This window comes from Piliocolobus tephrosceles, chromosome 13 (assembly GCF_002776525.5).
Source record: "Piliocolobus tephrosceles isolate RC106 chromosome 13, ASM277652v3, whole genome shotgun sequence".
Classification (NCBI taxonomy): domain Eukaryota; kingdom Metazoa; phylum Chordata; class Mammalia; order Primates; family Cercopithecidae; genus Piliocolobus; species Piliocolobus tephrosceles.
The window spans coordinates 96,520,780-96,543,010 of record NC_045446.1 but is presented as its reverse complement, the minus strand read 5'-3'; the positions used below and the strand labels follow the sequence as shown (position 1 = coordinate 96,543,010).

Genomic DNA, 22,231 nt, shown 5'->3' with positions numbered 1-22,231 from the left:
GGTAATATACAGCTGAAACTTCAGAGCTCAGAGTTACTTCTGGAGTTTTTCTTGTGGCAGAGTTTCAAGATTGCAGCCTAGTAACTGTAAAAACTTTAAAAACAGTGGAAAGTTCAGATCCTGGTGTGTCGTACTCTTGGTTCTGATGGTCTTCTGCAATCTGAGGTCTACCTCTGGGAATGAATTAGGTCATCTACCGTATTTCTGCTAGAGCCCAATGATGGATCCCAGAAGTGTCATTACTTTGAAATCAGAAATCTTGTATTTGGGTAAGTAAACTTGTATTCAAGTCCACTCTTTCATAACAGCTCACCAGCTACAGCTAAGAGTTAAGAAAACACGGGTAGGGGATGGAAATGGCTAAAAATGTGAGTACCATCCTAGTTTTGGCATTATAGCAGATTGGGGACCTGAACAATCCATCTGATTAAAATTATGAAAATATTGGGTTAAATATATTTAAAAATGTTTTTAAAAAAACTATTAGGCACTTCTCTGAGCTCATAGGAAAGGGAAAAAACATGACAATTACACTATGTGTGTATATTGAAAAAAAAACACGTAATTGGCGAATTTAACTTAAGAGCCCTGTTGTTAGCAATGATAGAAGGAATCTAGGAAACAGTATTCCCCCCAGAAGATGCCAACTTCAATCCTATCCTCAAATAATTTTCACAGATTCCGTGTGTTATAAAAAATAAGGTTCTAGTTTGTGGTTGTATTTTTATCTTTTAGTTGTTCTTGATAAGCTGGAAGGTTTAATTTTAATGTTTTAAATGAAACATTTTATTTTATAATTTGTAAATTTTTGACCTGACTAGTTCACAAAAATCCTTCTCGACTTAATTTCCTAATGATAAATTTGCAGTTTTATAGTATGGGTTTTTACATTTAACCCACCTGGAAGATAAAGGTTATTAAAATGTGTAATAACCTAATACCAGAAACAAAAGAAAAAAGCCACACACACATACACACACACGAAAACAAAGTACTATGGGGAAGAACCAGGGGAAATTATAGATGTAAAAAACCAGATCTGGGATGTTTTCAGATATCACACTTATCAGACACAGAATTAAAATGACAATTTTTAACATAACTATAAGAAATAAAAAGATAAGCTGAAAACTGTGAGAAAGGGACAAGACTTGGGAGAGAACCAGAGAACTTCTAAGCAATCAACATAATGCTTAAGAAAAGAAGAGAGAACAAAGTGGGTAAGTTTAAAAGCAGATTAGACATAGATGAAGCAAGAATTTGTTCACTAAAAGAACTGAAGAAATTATCAATAAGTTGAGATATTTAAAAATGGGAAATATGAATAAGAGAATGTAAAATATAAAATATGTGGGAGACAGGGAGGAGAGAGTGGAAAGATGTAATATGTATTCAATTGAGGTTCCAAATGGAGGTAACAGAGTAAATACAAAAAGAGAATTATTTTCAGGAACTATTAAAAGATGTCCATCAGTACCCAGACACAGTAATTCCAAAGAATTCTGCAAAAGTTAAGTCATGGGAATCCAAAAGTAAACCCATCTTAATGAGACTGCAGGGCATCAGAGAAAAAGAGTAATTGATAAATTATAAAAGTGACAGGCTGGGCGCAGTGGCTCACGCCTGTAATCCCAGCACTTAAGGAGGCTGATGGGGGTGGATCACAAGGTCAGGGGTTCAAGACCAGCCTGGCCAATATGGTGAAACCCTGTCTGTACTAAAAATACACAAAATTAGCCGGGTGTGGTGGTGGGCGTCTGTAATCCCAGCTACTCTGGAGGCTGAGGCAGAGAATTGCTTGAAACCAGGAGGCAGAGGTTGCGGTGAACTGAGATGCGCCACTGTACTCCAGCCTGGGTAACAGAGCAAGACTCCATCTCAAAAAAAAAAAAAAAAAAAAATTTGTAAAAGTGACATTGATCAGTGTGAAAAGGACAAGGTAGGTATTCAATAAATGCTTGGGGAACTATTGGCTATTCATGAAGAAAACTAATTGAAATTGCTTTTGTACTTTATGCATCTTTATACAAATCAATTCTTGGTGTGGGGAGGTAAATGTAAAAATTCATATTATAAAACTATAAATTTATCATTAGAAAATTTTGACAAGTAGGGAAGGATTTTTTTGTGAACTCATCAGGTCAAAAATTTGCAAATCATAAAATAAAAGTTTGGAACATTAAAATTAAAACCTTCCTGTTGTTAAGAAGAACTAAAAAATAAAAACACAACCACAAACTAGGAGAGTATTTTTTGCGACACATGTAATCAATAAGTATCTAGTTAACTTTGTCAGTAATCAAATTAATATAAATTTATAACACTATCATATAGTATTTCTCCCTACTAGTTTGACACAACTTTGAAAGTCTGACAGTGCCACTGTTTGTGAGGATCTGGAGCAGCAGGAAATCTCACCCATAGCAAATGCTAGTGTAAATGGTGTAATTTACTTGGCATTACCTGGTAAAGTTTAACTTCTGCATATCCTACAACCCAGCATTTCCTCTCCTAGATGTTTACACATGTACAAGGGAAGTACTTGTGCACGTGTAGCAAAAGTCACACACAAGAATAGTTTTTGTAATAGTCTGAAGCTCTAGCTAATTCAAATATACATCACAGGATAAACTGGGATATATTTATACCTTGGTATACCATATAGTTGGGAATATGAATGACCTCAGCTACTGACATCAACATGGATGAATGTCAAAAATATAATCTCGAGCAGAAGAATTAAGTCAATAAAAACTGCTGTAGTATATTCCACTTAACTAAAGTTTAAAACTGGAAAAATGGAAAAAATTCTATTTAGAAATACCTGCACTGATGGCAAAAAGTGTAAATAAAAGGGAATGATTAATACAAAATTCAAGCTGGTGCTTATGTCTGAGGGAAATATGATGGGAAGTAAGAGGATACAATAGGGAAAATAAACATAGTATAAAATGTTTTATTGTATTACTCTTCTTTAATATGCATATATATGTTTATATTCAACCATTTAAAAGTGGAAAGAGTTTTCTAACCACTCCTAAAATGGGAAAATATGGAGCATTAAAAATAAAAATCTAGGTTAAGTTCCCTCAGGGCATAATTATTGAGTTATTCAAATATATGAATGTTACTTCTACCACTGCCAGGAAAACAAACAAAAGGAATCCTGTCTCAGATTTGCTGCACACTGCAAATATAGACATTCCAGATTGAACTAATCAGTTCTTAAATTTTCAAGCCTACCAGCTGGGCAGGCTTCTCATTTGGGATTGTTTTTGATGTTGGATTTTCTTTTATGGAGAATATGTTTGTATTGAATTTAGCATTGTCATTACACAGTTAAATTACCCGAGAACAAAACCAGGGAATTGTGTTTTACAGTGTGTTCATCAATATTTTCATTTGTGGGATTTAATATTAGCTCTTTCTTATGAATCAGATAGTCTTATTAAATCAGAAGAGGAAGTATCCATAAAGATTTAATAAGAATGCAGAAAGAGAATTCAAAATAATAAACCACCTTAATAATTTTAGCTTCACTACTAATTTATAGTATTTGCATGATTTGAGATTATTTTTCAGAATATTAATTTGATTTTAAATTGCCTTCTAGCTTGGTGCTATAGAAACATTTCTAAGCTTATTGAGATAATCTTTTATTATAAAACTGCTGGCGTGTTGTAGTAGAGTTGATATGTGACAGCTTAGTGTTTACCTTAAATTATGTAAGTTTTTAGGTGATTTAAATTACAATTTATTAAAATTGCAATAATTGACCAAAATGCAAACCAAATTTTGAAAAGTAAATTGATAATTTGTATATGGTTTTATGAACCTTTGAGGCATCCTGTAATGATGGGAAATAGGAGCCAAAATTGTCATATACAGTTGCTTGAAAATGATTGAGTAATGCTCTTGACTAATTGTAAAACTGCCCGCATTTATTTTTTTTAAATTTGAAAATAACCGGAGAATGTAGCGTTTTGTTTTTCCAGTCTATAAATACTGAAGCGAATTATTGCTCAGTAAGTACTCTAATGAAACTCAGAGGCTACTGCTAGACTATATCTATAAAGCATCTATAAATATGGTCTATCTATACAATAAATTCTGAAAAATCAGTTCATGTTGACTTTAATTAGGACTGCTTTTAGAAAGAGTGATTAGAAATTTTTCACCCTGGGTCACTATGATATTTCTTTTTATTCTTCCCAAGGGAGAATCTGATTTTCTTTCCCCCAAACCCTCTGAGACACAGGGTCTTGCTCTGTTGTCCAGGCTGGAGTGCAGTGGCACCATCACAGCTTACTACAGCCTCAACCTCCTGTGCTCAAGGGATCCTCCCAACTCAGTCTCTGGAGTAGCTGGGACCACAAACATGTGGAACCACACCTGACTAAAAAAAACAAATTTTAGTAGAGATGGGGGTCTCCCTATGTTGCCCAGGCTGGTCATGAACTCCTGATCTCAAGCAATCCTCCTACCTCGGCCTCCCAAAATGTTGGGATTACAGGTATGAGTCAAGTTACCATGCCAGGCCTGAATTTTTAAATTTTAAACAGTAGACAATTGAAAAGTAAAATTGTATTTCTATTCTCTCATTCTTGTTTGCACTAGCTATATTGTGAATTCACTAAAAAAATGTATTACTTTACACTGTTCTCTAATCTTGTGAACCTAAAGGTATTTTGAAGAGTTTTTAGTGCTGACTGGCTAACTTATACTAATAGTTTAACTACACTTTGATTAAAATAACCAAATATTTATTACTGCCTCTGATTTATTCTTTCTTTAAAAAACACGGTTGATAGGGAAAGGGAAGTTGGGTCAAGGATTAACTAGAGAATGTGCCTAGAGCATATTAGAGAAACAAAGAGCATTTTCACGATTTAAGGCTTTTGAAGAATATTGAGTATGTCCAAATGTCTTTTAATTCTGTACTTAGTTTAAAAACTGTTTTCATTAAATTTTATCTCATAGGCATACAAATTCAAATTTTCTTCATTAGTTCAAAGAACAGTACATTTTATATAATGAGGCAAGTATGGAGGAGACATTGTGAACTAGAGTTAAACAATGTGTAATCATGTTGTAATACTAATGTGTTTAGCGATCTCAATTGCAAATCAAGGAAATGCTATGAGAAAAAGACTCATAGCATTTCCCTGATTTGCAATTGAGATCGCTAAACACATTAGTATTACAGACTGGTGCGAAAGCAGAAATATTAATGTACAATTTACATGTAATTGTAACACATTAGATTACAGCTCCTTAAGCTTCAACTTTTAATGAGCTTACAGGATTTTTTGAGATTATGCAATAATTATTCTGTAATTAATTTTTAATTTTTAAATAGTCGTTGCTATTTGCAAAGGAAACCTGATGTTATTTTAATATTTGGAGGGATTTGGTTTTTAGAAATACTGCAATATTTAGTTAACCCTATCAGATTTCAGCCTGAGACTGTATTTAGAAAAAAGAAAAACTAATTACAGTTGGCACTCCACATCCATGAGTTCTGCAGCCTCCGATTCAGCCAACTGTGGATCAAAAATGTAGTTAGGCCAATGATAGTTGCATCTGTACTGAACATATATAGACTTTTTTTCTTGTAATTCTCTCCATAATACAGCATAACAAGTATTTACATATTATAAGTAATCTACAGAGGATTTAAAGGATGTCCATAGGTTATATGCGTATACATCACTACTTAATATAAGGGCTGCAAGTCTCTTATATTACTTATAATACCTAATAAAAAGTAAATGCTATATAAATCATTGTAATACTATATCATTTTGTTTGTATTTTTTAATTGTTGAATTGTTTATTTGTTTATATTTTAATTTTAATTTTTTTAATGCCATATTTTCAATCTATGGTTGGTTGAACATGCAGATGTGGAACCTGTAGATACAGAGGGTTGACTGTATTTGATAACCTAATTAATTTTCTAAGATTCTTTGATAATTATTTATTTATAAAACACAAATTAGTACTTTTTAATCTCAATGTGTGTATACTTATTTGAAATGTTCTACTTCTAGAAACTATATACATATAAGGAGAAAAACCTAAGGGGTCAGAAAAAACTACATAGGCATTATATAAAATTACTGTTAAGATACCGATCCCAGTTATCCTCATTTCTCATGTTTATCAATTAGGAGTATTTAAATTTGCTTTTCATCTCCTAGATAATGCATATAGTGGCAGTTTTCATAAGTCACTGTTCTGTTGTAACAATAACATGGAAAAATACTATATAATATTACTAGTGAAACTTATGACTAGATAGATATATTTTCTGATAGATTTATCATTCCGCATGGTAAATTTATTTGGAACTATAAATTTGTTTGTTTTTAAAAAGTATTTATTTAAAGTATTAATATTTGTGAATTTACCAGCAAAGTTGTGAGTCTCTTCTGTAGTTTGCTTCCTTTTAATAATCAATGCCTCATTCTATATACTCTTTAGATCTATTTTCTAACTTGCCAACACTTCCCTCAGTTGGTTGTAAAAATTACTTATTAAACTCATCCACTTGATGCTTAAATGCTGATTATAGCAGTTTATAATGTTTTGCAGTTCTATTTATCTGACAAAATTTTTCATACTGTTTTTATTTATTTTCTTGAATAAATCATCTGTAATGGTTGTAAACACTTCTCCTGGTAAGTCAGTCTCTAGAACTCCTGCATTCTATTACATCGTCTGTTCTTTCACTTAATTTTCAGTCATGTTACTTGTTTCCTATGCGGCTAATTACTACTTTTTTTGAATGCTGGATATTGTATATAAAATATAGAAATAATTTAAGACTTAGGATGATTTTGCAGGGAAATTTTAGTGTGCTTCTTGAAAGAGACTAGGGGTCCTAGCAGTCAGGGTCAGGGGATTTAAAGCTGGGTTTTGGTCTCTGTGAGGACCTGTCTACTTCTGGTTCACCTCTGTGTTTTGGTATTACCCTTATACCTGTGATCATGGTCCCATCTCAAAGTGGGGAGGGCTTTCTAACGTCTTTGCCCTAGCAGTTCTTAGATTCCAGTTTATGTTCCCTTAGCCCTGGCTGTCAAAAATGCTGCTCAGCTTCTCAGCCTTTCCATTACCTTTTCTGGAGCCAGAAGATGCCCACAGGATAAAAGCATTCCCAAGTTTACTGTTCACTTCTCAGGTTTATCTTCTGCCATATCTTGGTACAATAATTTTTCATTACCTTGTTAGCTGACCAGCATAGGGTAATTCAAATGATATAACCTGCTATTTTATATGTATATATGGTAAGTTTCATAATAATTCTGTGAAGGAAGTATTGCTATTATTTCCAGTTTGTAAATGAAGAAAATAAGAATAAAAAATAGTTAACCAGAGCTTCTAATGTATATACTGTGTATACATTAAATAAAAGCATGTTAAATAACATTTATATTGTCAAATCTTCCTATTGCCTTGAATATTCCATTAAAGTTAGACTTTTCATGGCTTTAGTCTACAAGAAATTTAAATGTATGTTAGATGTCCTCTTTGAAAAAGAAGAAGTCAGTTCTCTATTTTAAAGGTATTCTATTCAAAAATAAAATAATTAATTTTTAAATTAGAAAGTAAGAGAAATTCTAGCTGCATGTGACGGTGGTGGGGAGGCATACCTGTAGTCCCAGATACTCGAGCTGAGGAGGGAGGATGGCTTTAATCCAGGAGTTCAATACCAGCCTGTGCTGGACAGCATAACAATACCTTGTCTAGAAAAAGAGGGATTGATTAAATTCAGTTATGTGAAAAAAAAAATGAGTGTTATTCTATCGTTTTGAAAACTGCAATCACTGGCCAGATTGGGTAGGGGATGTATTATTCATGATGCCCTGGTTTTTTTTTTTTTTCTGTATTTTCCCCTTGTTTATTGTTTGTTGTGGATTGTAATGCAGAAGTTATATATTTAAGTGTTTTACATTAACATTATTTCATAGGGTAGTCATTGAATTTAAATATTAGGTCATATTCTACTTATATTTATTGAGCACATTTGTTTTAATCATAGAATTGCTCTTCTGGCATGATGTATAATGCTGAACTTTAATAGACAAATGTGTTTATAGACAAATTATTTATTGAGCACATTATTTGTTTTAATTATGGAATTACTCTTCTGACATGCTGTAGTGCTGAAATTTAATAGAGCATCCTTAATGCCTTACAATTCCTCCATAAGATATCGGCATAATGATTTAAAACACAATATTGCATCTGCGATGTGTATGTCAATGAGACAGAATTCCACTGCTAGTTTATTTTAACTTTTATCTGTAATCATGAAAGATTCCAATTTTATATAATCATAGAATTTTAATCATATTTTCAGACTATGAAATAGTTGATCAGGCATACATTTCTAAAAATGCTAGTCTTACTGAAAAGTTTTATTATGATATTTGTCAAACAGATTTCCCAAGCAGTCCTTCTGTGAAGATATTTGCATATTGGTGGTACAAGAAAAAATAGTAATAATAAGTTAGTGAAAGGAAAAACAAAACCGAGTGATGGAAATAAAAGCTAAACTGATTCACATGATACTGTGCATGCAAAGCACAAAATTGCTTAGTTTAATTTTGTGCAGCAGTCTTTTGACTTTCACATTTTTGGAAGAAAAACATATTCTTTAGTGGAGACATGGTTTAAGTATTTTTTGTTAGTTAAATATTATCACTATAAGGATAACTACTTCTAAATAAGTTATCATCTATTTCATGTATTTTATCCTGCCTCTTGTCTCCAGTGTCCCACTAAGACTACTGATACAATGTCCATAGAAGAGGCTAAAAGTTATATTAGCAAAGTCACCCATTTTTATTTGATTCTTTGTGTGGTGTGCTTTAGAAGTGTGAAACTTCTAAGCATTTAGGAAGCTCATGTTTTTATTTAGTTGACGTTTATGTAAAGAATAGGAATCTCCATCTGCCAATTGTTTTTCTCCTGTAGAGATAGTAAATGTGATTTCATCAACCCATTTAGTAGGTTAGCCCATTATCTTTAGCATATGGTCCCTTTCTTAGGTGTTTTTGAATGGGTTTTTAATCTTTTACTTAGTTTCTTTTAAGGCTATATGCATATAGGCCAACATTAGTAGCCTGACTCTTACAATATGAAAAATGACATGAAAATAGCAAGATACAATACATAAGACAGCAATGTGCTATCTGCATACTAATCACACTATTGATTTAGTTAGCTTTTACATTTTTGACCTTTTGAGATCTCATATCTCGTTTCAAATAAGTTTAAAAATTAATCTCTTTATTAGTTTTCTAAAATTACAAAACATAAAATGATCTCTGAAAACTAGTATTACAGAAGATAGTTAAAATCACCTATAATTTACCAACCAATTATAGCCATAGTTTACATTGTTATATATCTTCAAAGTCTATATGTATACATACACATATATATATATTCAATACAAACACATAGAAGGTACGGACTTAAAAAGTAGATTCTTTTAAAAACGGAATAAGCTTCATTCAACTTGGTAATGTCATAACACACAGTGTACCAAAGATGCAGAAAAATATGCAGAAAAAACTTGGTTAGCCCTAGGAAGAATCTTTCATTATTACTAACTCACTTTGCTTTTGTATTTTTCTGTTCCTACAATTGAATTTTTGAGACACTGGAAGGTAACTGTTTAATCACCTGAGTTGCAAATGTGGTACTAACAATTCAGTGTCACAGGTGCTTTTCAAAGTATGTTAAGCTTTTTGTTGATGTCATGTCAGGCATATGGCAATTGTCTGGGTCACCACTATAATATTCCTCATTTGGAATGTGGTTTCCTGGCAACTCTTGCTTTTTCCTAATAGCTGAATTGATCTCTGCACATTTGTAATGCTTCCTACTGCATCAGAAATTGTAACCTTGTGTGTAAATGTTACAAGACCAAATGTACACATAGATTCAATTTTAAGAAATTATTTTGCTTTATCATTTGCCTTTAATGTGTTTGTTCAGAGGTTAAACCAATCATAAAAAATGAATTTAGAAAACCTCATTAATTCAGACTCTTCAGGGAAATATGGTAATTTTGACAATTCCAAAATGCATGCAAATAGTTCTTAGTAAGGGACCCCGTGAAGTTGAAGACACAGAGTAATTTTGATGGTCAAATGACCATGTAATCAGGAAGGTTGTTAGAAACATAGGTCCGGAGTATGCGTGGGGGGTCCCAAGGGAGAAAAGGCTTACTTTGGAGGCTTGCTGTTTCAACTCACATGAAGCCTGATTCCACATGAATCTGGCTGGAGCCTTGCTGGCAGCGACTTTTACTTATTTATTCAACAAATGTTTTTTGAATGCTTACTGTTTTCTAAACAATTGGTTAGGTATTAGGAATGTGAGGTAAGCAACCCGGATACGTCCCTGATCCTCTCAAGAATTACAGTCTTAATGTGTAGAACCAACAACTACACATTACTAACTTGGTGAGGAAGGAGAAATAGACACAGTTTTATCTCAATACGCTTTCCACCATAATATCGAGAGGTTTGGGTTAGGCTTTTAGAAATATCTGTCAAGGCCGGGAGCGGTGGCTCAAGCCTGTAATCCCAGCACTTTGGGAGGCCGAGACGGGCGGATCACGAGGTCAGGAGATCGAGACCATCCTGGCTAACACGGCGAAACCCCGTCTCTACTAAAAAATACGAAAAAAAAACTAGCGGGGCGAGGTGGCGGGCGCCTGTAGTCCCAGCTACTCGGGAGGCTGAGGCAGGAGAATGGCGTAAACCCGGGAGGCGGAGCTTGCAGTGAGCTGAGATCCCGCCACTGCACTCCAGCCCGGGCGACAGAGCAAGACTCCGTCTCAAAAAAAAAAAAAAAAAAAAGGAAATATCTGTCAAAATCTTTAAATTCTTTGTAGAGCAAATATTCAAGATGTCATTTACATTCAGACCTACATTATTTTGGTGTTTTTGTAGATTTCATATGTTCTTAGGGAAATAGGGTTGAAAGGCATTAAAAACCAACTGGTAGTGGTTACCTTGACAGTTTACATATTCTCTCAATCTATACAACAACTATGAAGGGCATATATGCAATTTTTATATACTTAAAAGATAAAAGACATTGAGGTTAAAAATATGTATAAGATTATGGAGGAAAAATGCATATTGGACACTTTCCAGATGTCAGACTTGAACCACGTCTTTATGCACTTTTTTATTCCTGCCCCAAAAAAACTCTGCAAAGTTTCATTAATCTTATTTTACATGTAATTTAGAAAGTTTATATAATTTGATCAAGGTTTTGTAGCTAGCCAATTGCCAAAATAAATTTGAATCCAGATATATCTGTTTAGAAAAAAGAAAAAAGCTTTGCTTTTTTTCATTACAGCAAACTGGAGAATGCCCAGAGTAGAATTTTACTACCTGAGTACTTAATAACAAGAGGTACTTCTCACCTAGTGCTTACTACATGCTCAGCATTATGCCAAGCTAGAGTACGTGAGCACTCTCTCTCTTACATGTCCTCTCCCTAATATATGTATACCTATACACATACACATGTATAATTAATTTATTTACATGTATGTGTATGTTTTAGGCATATTTTCATATTTGTGAAATATGCCTATACTGTATAAACATAATCATTACAATGATCATGAACCACAAATTAGATGTTATCTCTATTTATAAATGGGAAAACCAAGACTCAAAGGTTAAGGGACTTTTTGTCAAATAAAAGTAAATAATAATACTAAATGAGAATTGATTCAGAATTGGAATTCAAATCTGTTTGACTTCAAAGTCCATCCTCTTAACCATTACCATATACTGCCACTCAAAATATAATTAGAATGTATTTAATATGATTTCTAATCTTATGACTAAGCTAATAACTTTAATCTTCCTTAAAAAATTATTGCTTTTCCCTGTTCCTTAAGAAAGAAGTGTGAAGATGTAATAGCAGTGCAATGTCTTGAAGGCATTCTAACTCGAGGCAAACTATTGACTATAACTCTACATCAAGATGTTGAAATAATGACAATTATGTCGACATTTAACAGAATGAGTTGAAAATTGATAGTTCTACAGAATTTCAAAATATCTGAAGAAAAATTAAGTTGGGAATAATACTGAAATATACACTTCTGTAATATTAGCTTTTTATTAAAAAATAGAAGAAATGATCATTTTGTGGAAACATAATAATCCAAAAACTAGGAAAGCAGAGGTTTAAAACTGTATCAGAGAATCCAAAAGGCATATTTACTCTTTTGGACATATTATTTTCCAGATGGTATCAGTTGATCCTTTTGGATATTAAGTTATCTAAGATTATTTTTTATTTACAATAATGAAAAGCACTGATTGAAAATGAAAAATGTAGTCAAATAGTTTGATCAGTCAGCCTGCACGCCTTTACTGAATTTCTCTCATGTGCAAAACCACATAACTGAGTTGCAGACTGAACTGCATGAGTGCCAAATACTAATCTGCTTTTTTTCTTGGCTCTCAAGTCAAAATTCTGTCTACACAATACCCAAACATCTGGTCACTTAAATCCATTCAGTCAAAACTTCAATTGACCGCCCAGATTTTCTGACTCCAGGATTCCATTCAACTTGTTTGCCTTAATTAATTAGTTTATCTGAAAGCTATGTCAAATAGGCAATAGCCTATGTTTAGTTATTTCAGTAGTACTTGGCATCTTACCTATGACAAGGTACAGTTATGGAGGGAAGAAAAACACAGGTTCTATTCCTCCCACCTCCATCAAGCTTTTAACAGATTTGGTGTTGTTTTCTGCCTCCTATACTGTTTGCCTTCCTTTTTGAGTTGGTCTCACCCATCTCTCACTGTCCCCCACTCTCAGGACCCCTTGATCTCCATTTTTCTCTGTTTCCCAAAAGTGACATCAATTTTCCATGAATTACCTAATAATGACTTACCAACAAAAATTACATTGTTATGAATAATGTGCGTAAAACTGTTGATACTGGTTAATTTAGGGGACAGAGCTTTTTCCATTTTTAATCTTACAGTTTTATATCTGTTCACATTTTCCAAATATATGGATGAATTATTTATTCACTTTTAATATCTATAGAAATTATATGGGAGATGATATCATGGACCATTTTTCTTTCCTTCCTTAAAGTTTCCTATACTTAAAATAACTCATAAATATAATTTCTAAATGAAGTAAACACAAATTCTCACATATATTTGGTTCATAGGAATAATCAGCAGGCAATGCCTAAAACTGCACAGAATAAAAAATTTTATTGGCTAAAAATTGGTGGGAGCATCAAATGTCTTTGACAAAATTACACTGTGAAACATTTGGCCAGCCTAATGAGGGTTTATAGAAATAACGACCATAAAAGAAAACTATACTGGCAGAAAGTAATATGAGCAAAGTACTGCTTAATGAGTCACAAATCATCACTGTAAAGTTTCAGTGGGAAAGAATTCATGCCAATTAAAATACTTTCAGAGGGATACAACTGGAAATGTAAAATATTAGAATCAATTCATATGTAGTATATAGAAAACAGATCAAGGAATTAAATTGACTTAATAGTAGTTAGTCCAGAAAATAATTTTCTTCTAAGAATTCTTCAGTATTAAATTTATTCATTCAATCTTTGTACTTCTTTGTTGGGGTACAAATGTCTTGAACTATAACTGTTTTATTAGCCTAAGGAATTATTTGATGAATTAACAGAAGCTGTGTCATGATTCTAGACATTCATGCTCAATAAACTGAATTAAATGTTACCATCTGATAGGAGAAAGTATTTTATTTAGTTGTGGCAGTGATAGCTATTATATCTTTGTATGATTATAGTTTTATCTCTTTGATCCTTTGCTGCACAAGTAAATATTTTTATATTTGCAACTTTTTGCCATGTCTTTACCTCATATATAAATAAGTAAATACATTGACTTCCAGGTTTTTAATAAACTTATAGTATTCTCCATTTCTTTTGTGGTTTTCTCATCTTTCTCTTACTCTAAATTGCATATTCATAATCTTGTCCTTTTGAAAAATACTGAACTTTTCTCATGCTCATATTTTATCCTAGCACTCAAAATATAAATTAGTAATTTTGCTACCCAAAGTATAATGAAGTAAAGTAGACCTGCCTCATTACACCAGTGAGAATACCTATTATGTGGTTATGATATAGTGATCACACTGTGTTCTATGCAGTGCAGCATCCTGTGCTATATTAAAATCTCTTTACTAGTTAGTTATGGTACTGTAGCACACTATATCCAAACATTGTTCTATGTTATTTTTCTCCTCATTTTAACTCTAGTTTGTGAAAACTCTTAACTTTGTGGTTAAGAAGGCTTGTCCAGGGAAGCAAGAGTCATACCATATTTTAAAACTATACAGTTTATCAGAAATCTAAGCATAATGTGTCAGCCACAGACAATCATGGCAAAGCTTCCCTTTTAAACTTGGTGCTTCAAGGGTTGTTTATGCCTTCAAAAATTTGCTCCAAAATTAATAATTCCTATTTTATTAGTAATTAGTGTGTTCAAGTAGGTTGATATTTATATTTAAAAATTATCTCAGGCAAACATATTTCTATCCAGCTCTATGGCATTGTTTTGATGGCCAATTTATGCCAGATTCTAGAGCCAAATGTATTTGCCTGAGGTCTCCAGATGTTTTCTGATTTGCTGCTGGTGTCTGAAAAAACATTGCAACTATGGCTGGAAATTCAGCCTTTTTGTTTTACTGAACTGGGGCTAAGACACCCATCCTTCTTTTCTTGTGGTTCAGTTTAGCCAGAAATGCACCAGAAATAATTTACAAAAGGATAATGTTATAGTAGCTTAGGAAATTTAGCTGTGAATAACTAACATTTTGTAAGCTTTTAAAAGTTAGAAATTTGAAGATCAACTCTCATTTCATACTTGATAAAAAGAGATCAAAAAAGTATTTGATTATACTTAAGTTATCTAACCAGTTAGCAATAGAATCAGAACATGTGAAATTCACCAGGGAAGCTAATGAAGAAGATAAGGCCCGAAGAAGGAGAACAAATTTTGTAGTTGTTCTTTTTCTGGCAACTGTTCATCATGATAGAAGAAATATAATTTGGAAAGTGTGTTTTTGAGATTATTTAATGAAAGAGGTGGAAAATTGCACAAATCTGTGGCAGAAGGTCCAATTATCTTGACCTCTTGAGTGTCATTTCTCTATTATCAGAGTATTACTATTTTTACTGTTTCATTTTTCATCTTTTAAAACTATTAATTCTTTCCTCAGTTCCTGTCTTCCTTCTGTGAGAGCCTCTCATTATGAATATGGGGCAATTATTCACATAGAATTTCACTAAAGTTGACATAGATTTTTTTTCTCCTTTTAACCTTTAGCATTTTCTATGGAAATGATGGGCCAGTTATTTGCTAGCTTGTAAAAGGAGGAAAAAACAATAAATGTGTACCTTTATGTCCCCACACCTCTTCTGTATTATCTCTCAGAACATACTAATTTTTTGAAAATACCAGATCTTTAAAAATAGTGGTGCATCTTCTGGAATATTTATTTTTTCATCATTTCTTCTATTTATTACCATCCTCAAGTATGTCAAAGAAATTAGAATAAAATTATTTTACCTACTTTGTCCAAATATCAAGTTATAAATACTATTCATGTATTAAAAAGTGAAAAACTATGACTTATAAAAATACATGCTCACATAAATGATCGTTTTATGTATCATTCCTTGAAGTTCGGCCCACTTTAGAAATTCACATATAGCCATGCCTTCAAACTCATCATAGCTTAGAATTATTCCAACTATAGAATCTCAACTCCAAATGTCTTTTCATAGTCACATTACTTGTTCTTCTGTCACTTTCTATTCTACCATTCTCACTCATCACAGTGATGTATAAGCCTTTATCTGTTCTTAGGTTTCCAGTCTATTTTGAGTGTATTAGTTTTCTAAGTCTGACATAACAAAGAACCAACAAACCAAGTGGCTTAGAACAGAAATTTGTTGTCTCACCATTCTGGAGGCTAGAACCCCAAGATCAACATGTTGGCCGCACCATGTTTTATTTGAAGACACTAGGGAAGGAGCTGTTCCAGGTCTCTCTGCTATTACTAGATTCTGGTAGTTCCTTGGCAGCATAGCTCCAGTCTTTACATGGCACTCTCCCTGTGGGCATGAGGGAGAGTGTGTCCAAATTTGTGTCCAAATTTCTGTGTCCAAATTTTTCTTTTTTTTTTTTTTTTTTTTTTTTTGAGACGGAGTTTCGCTCTTGTCACTTAGGCTGGAATGCAGTGGCATGATGTCTGCTCACTGCAAGCTTCGCCTCCCAGGTTCAAGCAATTCTCCTATCTCAGCCTCCCGAGTAGCTGGGATTACAGGCGCCTGCCCCCACGACTGGCTAATTTTTTGTATTTGTAGAAGAGACAGGGTTTCGCCATGTTGGGCAGGCTGGTCTCGAACTCCTGACTTCAGGTGATCTGCCCGCCTTGGCTTCCCAAAGTGCTGGGATTACAGGCGTGAGCCATCACTCCTGGCCACATCTCCTTTGTATAAGGATATTAGTCATATTGGATTAGGGGGTCTCCCCTACTCTGGTAGGAACTCATATTAATTTGACTAATTATATCAGCAATTACCCTATTTCTAATTAAGGTTAAATTCTGAAATAGGATTAGGAACTTACTATATGAATTTAAGGAGGGAGGGCACAATTCCATCCATAATACCTTCTCATCTAGAAAAGAAGAATCCCATTATCTCCTATCTCAATATGGTTCCTATCACCCCTCTAATTTTATTCTTCTTTGTCTTCCATCATACAGTCTGTACCTAAGTAGAAAATTCTTGCTCTGGAATTTATGGACATTACTGGTGAAAATTACATAATCATGGTAATTAAACACACATTAAGAATGCATAGATTTTGAACTCAACTGGGCCTTAAATCTGTAGGATCTTGTTTCACTATCTCATAGCTGTGACTGTTGCAAATATTTGTTTTAAAAACATAATTTCAACTTTTATTTTAGATTAAGGGGTACATGTGCGTGTTTGTTACATGGGTATGTTGTGTGATGCTGAGGTTTGGGATACAAATGATCCCATTGTCTAGGTAGTGAGCATAGTCGCTGCATTTGTTTGACTTTTAACTTTGCTACTCTTACTCCAAACAGACCCCTCCTTTCCTAACTAAATGAAATGCTAGAAGATATCAATATGAATAAACTCGACATTCTTTCCACACTCCTCCCCGACACTATTCTTTCTTTAAATATCTTCTCTGCCTTTCATCTCTCCCCTTCTACTGGCCCCAGTGTGTCAACAAAGTCTCCCCTTTAATTAATGCAAAAATATCATATTCTTTGAAAGCTTCCCTCTCTATGCTACATGCTGCTGCTTTGTTTATGATCAAACAATAATGGAAAGTCACTCTGTTGACTCTTCATTGACTAGGAAATAAGAACTAAATCCTAATCAGTAAGTACCTTTAATGTGTTCTCAAGCTAGTTGTTGAAACCTATATTCTGGTGAGCTTTCAAGACGGCCAAATAGCAACAGCTCTGGTCTGCAGCTCCCAGCGAGATCAACGTAGAAGACGGGTAATTTCTGCATTTCCAACTGAGATACCTGGTTCATCTAATTGAGACTGGTTAGACAGTGGTTGCAGCCCATGGCGGGTGAGCCAAAGCAGGGCAGGGTGTTGCCTCACCTGTGAAGTGCAATGGGTGGGGGGATTTCCCTTTCCTAGCCAAGGGAAGCCATGAGAGTCTGTACTGGGAGGAATGATATACTCCTACCCAAATACTGCACTTTTCCCACTGTCTTTGCAACCAGCAGACCAGGAGATTCCCTCTGGTGCCTGGTTCAGTGGGTCCCATACCCACGGAGCCCAGCAAGCTAAGATCCATGGGCTTGAAATTCTTGCTGCTAGTGCAGCAGTCTGTGATTGACCTGGAATACTGGAGCTTGGTGTGGGGAGGGGCATCCATCATTGCTGAGGCTTGAGTAGGTGGTATGCCCACAGTGTAAACAAAGCTGCCAGTAAGCTCAAACTGGCTGGAGCCCACTGCAGCTCAGCAAGGCTGACTGTCTCTCTAGAGTCCACCTCTGTGGGCAGAGTATATCTGAACAAAAGGCAGCAGCCCCAGTCAGAGACTTATAGGTAAAATCCTCATCTCCCTGGGACAGAGCACCTGGGGAAAGGGGCTGTGGGCACAGCTTCTGCAGACTTAAACATCCCTGCCTGATGCCTCTAAAGAGAGCAGTGGTTTTCCCAACACTGCATTCAAGCTCTGATAACAGACAGACTGCCTCCTCAAGTGGGTCCATGGCCCCCATGTAGCCTCACTGGAAGACACCACCCAGTAAGGGCTGACAGACACCTCATATAGGAGAGCTCTGGCTGGCACCTGGTGGGTGCCCCTCTGGGACAAAGCTTCTAGAGGAAGGATCAGGCAGCAATGTTTGCTGTTATGCAGCCTCTGCTGGTGATACTCAGGCAAACAGGGTCTGGAGTGGACCTTCAGCAAAATCCAACAGACCTGCAGTTGAGGGGCCTGACTGTTATAGGGAAAACTAACGAACAGAAAGGAATAGAATCAACATCAACAAAAAGGACACCCACACCAAAACCCCATCCATAGTCACCATCAAAGGTAGATAAATCCACAAACATGGGGAGAAATCAGCGCAAAAAGGCTGAAAATTCCAAAAATCAGAATGCCTCTTCTCCTCCAGAGGATCACAACTCCTTTCCAGCAAGGGATCAAAACTGGATGGAGAATGAGTTTGACGACTTGACAGACGTAGGTTTCAGAAGGTGGGTAATAACAAACTTCTCTGAGCCAAAGGAGCATGTTCGCACCCAATGCAAGGAAGCTAAAAGCCTTGAAAAACGGTTAGAGGAATGGCTAACTAGAATAACCGGTTTAGAGAAGCACATAAATGACCTGATGGAGATAAAAACACAGCACGAGAACTTCATGAAGCATACGCAACTTCAGTAGCCAAATCTATCAAACAGAAGAAAGGATATCAGTGATTGAAGATCAAATTGATGAAATAAAGTGAGAATACAAGATTAGAGAAAAAACAGTGAAAAGAAAGCAAGCCTCCAAGAAACATGGGACTATGTGAAATGACCAAATCTATGTTTTATTGGTGTACCTGAAAGTGACAGGGAGAATGGAACTAAGTTAGAAAACACTTTTCAGAATATTATTTAGGAGAACTTCTCCAACATAGCAAGGCAGGCCAACATTCAAATTCAGGAAATACAGAGAACTTCACAAAGATATTCCTCAAGAAGAGCAACCCCAAGAAACATAATCATCAGATTCAACATGATTGAAATGAACAAAAGAAAATGTTAAGGGCAGCCAGAGAGAAAAGTTGGGTTACCCACAAAGGGAAGCCCATCAGACTAACAGCAGATCTCTTGACAAAAACCCTACAAGCCAGAAGAGAGTGGGGGCTAATATTCAACATTCTTAAAGAAAAGAATTTTCAACCCAGAATTTCATACCCAGCCAAACTAAGCTTTATAAGTGAAGGAGAAATAAAATCCTTTATAGACAAGCAAATGCTGAGAGATTTTTGTCGCCACCAGGCCTGCCTTACAAGAGCCCCTGAAGGAAGCACTAAACATGGAAAGGAAAAATCAGTACCAGCCACTGCAAAAAAAAAAAAAAAATGCCAAATTGTAAAGACCATCGATGCTAGGAAGAAACTGCAGCAATGAACGGGCAGAACAACCAGTTAGCCTCATAAGGACAAGATCAAATTCACACATAACAGTATTAACCTTAAATGTAAATGGGGTAAATGACCCAAATAAAAGACAGAGACTAGCAAATTGGATGAAGAGTCAAGACCCATCAGTGTGCTGTATTCAGGAGACCGATCTCACGTGCAAAGACACACATAGGCTCAAAGTAAAGGGATGGAGGAAAACCTACCAAGGAAGTGGAAAGCAAAGAAAAGCAGGGGTTGCAATCCTAGTCTGTGATAAAACAGACTTTAAACCAACAAAGATCAAAAGAGTCAAAAGGCCATTACATAATGGTAAAGGGATCAATGCAACTAGAAGAGCCAACTATTCTAAATATATATACACCCAATACAGGAGCACCCAGATTCATAAAGCAAGTTCTTAGAAACCTACAAAGAAACTTAGACTCCCATACATTAATAATCAGAGAATTTAACACCCTACTGTCAACATTAGATTAACCAGACAGAAAATTAACAAGGATATCCAGGACTTGAACTCTGCTGTGGACCAAGCGGACCTAATAGACATCTACAGAACTCTCCACCCTAAATTAACAGAATATACATTCTTCTCAATACCACATTGTACTTATTCTAAAATTGACCACATAATTGGAAGTAAAACACTCCTCAGCAAATGTGAAAGAACAGAAATCACCACAAACTGTCTCTCAGTCCACAGTGTAATCAAATTAGAACTCAGGATTAAGAAACTCACTCAAAACCACACAACTACATGGAAACTGAACAGCCTGCTCCTGAATGACTACTGGGTAAATAACAAAATGAAGGCAGAAATAAAGATGTTCTTTGAAACCAATAAGAACAAAGATACAACATACCAGAATCTCTGGGACACATTTAAAGCAGTGTGTAGAGGGAAATTTATAGCACTAAATGCCCACAAGAGAAAGCAGGAAAGATCTAAAATCAACACCCTAACATCACAATTAAAAGAGCTAGAGAAGCAAGAGCAAACAAATTAAAAAGCAGAAGACAAGAAATAACTAAGATGAGAACAGAACTGAAGAAGACAGAGACACAAAAAACCCTTCAAAAAATTAATGAATCCAGGAGATGGTTTTCTGAAAAGATCAATAAAGTAGATAGACTGCTAGCAAGACTAATAAAGAAGAAAAGAGAGAAGAATCAAATACACATAATAAAAAAATGATAAAGGGGATATCACCACCGATCCCACAGAAATACAAACTACTATCAGAGAATACTATAAACACCCCTAAGCAAATAAATTAGAAAATCTGGAAGAAATTGATAAATTCCTGGACACATGCACCCTCCCACAACTAAACCAGGCAGAAGTCAAATTTCTTAATAGACCAATAACAGGTTCTGAAATTGAGGCAATAATTAATAGCCTACCAACCAAAAAAAGTCCAGGACCAGATGGATTCACAGTCAAATTCACCAGAGTACGAAAAGGAGCTGGTACCATTACTTCTGAAAATATTCCAATCAATAGAAAAAGAGGGAATCCTTCCTAACTCATTTTATGAGGCCAGCATCATCCAGATACCAAAGTCTGGCAAAAACACAACCAAAAAAAAAAAAAAAAGAGAGAGAGAGAGAATTTTAGGCCAATACCCCTGATGAACATCAATGTGAAAATCATCAGTAAATACTGGCAAACTGAATCTAGCAGCACATCAAAAAGCTTATCCACCATGATTAAGTCAGCTTCATCCCTGGGATGCAAGGCTGGTTCAACATATGCAAATCATTAAACATAATCCATCACATAAACAGAACCAACGACAAAAACCACATGATCATCTCAATAGATGCAGAAAAGAACTTCGACGAAATTTGGCAGTGTGCTTCATGCTAAAAACTCTCAATAAACTAGGTATTGATGGATCATATCTCAGAATAATAAGAGCTATTTATGACAAACACACAGTCAATATCATACTGAATAGGCAAAAACTGGAAGCATTCCCTCTGAAAACTGGCACAAGACAAGGGTGCCCTCTCTCACCACTTGTATTCAACATAGTATTGGAAGTTCTGGCCAGGACAATCAGGCAAGAGAAAGAAATAAAGCGTATTCAGTTAGGAAGAGAGGAAGTCAAATTGTCTCTGTTTGCAGGTTACATGATTGTATATTTAGAAAACCCCATTGTCTCAGCTCAAAATCTCCTTAAGCTGATAAGCTACTTCAGCATAGTCTCAGGATCAAAGTGCAAAAATCACAAGCATTCCTTTATACCAATAACAGAGAGCCAAATCATGAATGAACTCCCATTCACAATTGCTACAAAGAGAATAAAATACCTAGGAATCCACTTTACAAGGGACATGAAGGACCTCTTCAAGGAGAACTACAAACCACTGTTCAACGAAATAAAAGAGGACACAAACAAATGGAAGAATATTCCATGCTCATGGATAGGAAGACCCAATATCATGAAAATGGCC

The 22,231-nt window shown here is 35.0% G+C and overlaps 1 protein-coding gene across 1 annotated transcript in view; it reads left to right on the top strand.

Moving 5' to 3' along the window:
- The window catches only part of GUCY1A2 (guanylate cyclase 1 soluble subunit alpha 2), a 317,332-nt gene that overhangs the window by 233,256 nt on the left and 61,845 nt on the right, over positions 1-22,231 (top strand). The gene's annotated exons all lie outside the window — the stretch shown is intronic.